Raw genomic sequence first — 1,209 nt, forward strand, 5'->3', positions numbered from 1 at the left:
GTGTAAAAGTCAGGGATGAGAACTTTGCTCAGATCTTTGACTTGTGTAAAAGTACCATCACCACAGAGTAGAAATACAGTTTACAAGTACTCTGTGTAAAAGTACAGAATCAAAATATAGAAACATTCACCAAAGTAAAATCTGAATATATCGATGATTTAACCGCCACACCTGGTCTGTGTCTGCAGGTACATGGTCATCCTCCACCCTCTGAAGCCTCGTATGAAGCACCAGACGGCGTACTGCGTGATCCTGACCGTCTGGATCGTCCCCATCTTCATCTCCATCCCTTCGGCCTACATGGCGTCCGAGACCACGTACCCGCACGCGGCGGGTCGCACCCACAAGACCTTCTGCGCTCAGATCTGGCCCGTGGACCAGCAGGTTTACTACCGCTCATACTTCCTCCTCGTCTTCGCCCTGGAGTTCATGGGCCCCGTGACCGTCATGGCGGTCTGCTACATCCGGATCTCCAGGGAGCTGTGGTTTAAGGATGTTCCGGGTTTCCAGACGGAGCAGATCCGGAAGAGGCTCCAGAGGCGTCGGAGGACGGTGGTGGTGCTGATTCTGGTGCTGGTCGCCTACGTCCTGTGTTGGGCGCCGTACTATGGCTTCGCCTTGCTGCGGGACTTTTACCCCACCCTCATCTCCAGGGACAGGAACTCCCTGGTGGCCTTCTATATAATCGAGTGCATCGCCATGAGCAACGGGGTCATCAATACCCTCTCCTTCGTGAGCGTCCAGAACAACACCAAGCGCCTGAAGAAGGCGGGCAAGTTCCCGCTGAGGCTGGTGACCTTCGTAGCCGCCAAGTCGGTGGATGAAGGGGAGGCACGGACGTCCTCCCTCCGAGTGACGGAGGACGCGGACGGAGCTCGGCCGAGGTAGAGCCGATGGTTCAGGTGAGAGGCGGAGCTTCAGAGTCCCGGCTCAGGTGAGAGGCGGAGCTTCAGAGTCCCGCCCTGCTCAAGAAATAAACTTCAGGATTTCTCTCATGAAACAGACGAAGACGTTCCTGAAGCAACAGTTCACACCACGACGTGTGTGAGTGTGTGTGTGTGTGTGTGTGTGTGTCACTGTGTGTGTGTGTGTGTGTGTGTCTGTCTGTGTGTGAGTGTGTTTGTGTGAGTGTTTGTGTGAGTGTCTGTGTGTGTGTGTGTGTGTGTGTGTGTGTGTGTCTGTGTGTGTGTGTCACTGTGTGTGTGTGTG

The 1,209-nt window shown here is 54.6% G+C and overlaps 1 pseudogene; it reads left to right on the forward strand.

The window, feature by feature from the left end:
- The first annotated feature begins 188 nt into the window (after positions 1 to 188).
- Positions 189 to 1,058, forward strand: LOC111671808 (prokineticin receptor 1 pseudogene; annotated as a pseudogene).
- Positions 1,059 to 1,209: the final 151 nt, after the last annotated feature.

This window comes from Seriola lalandi, unplaced genomic scaffold (assembly GCF_002814215.2).
Source record: "Seriola lalandi dorsalis isolate HSWRI2012SDOR001 ecotype SW California unplaced genomic scaffold, Sedor1 jcf7180002007450, whole genome shotgun sequence".
NCBI classification, from domain to species: Eukaryota; Metazoa; Chordata; class Actinopteri; order Carangiformes; family Carangidae; genus Seriola; species Seriola lalandi.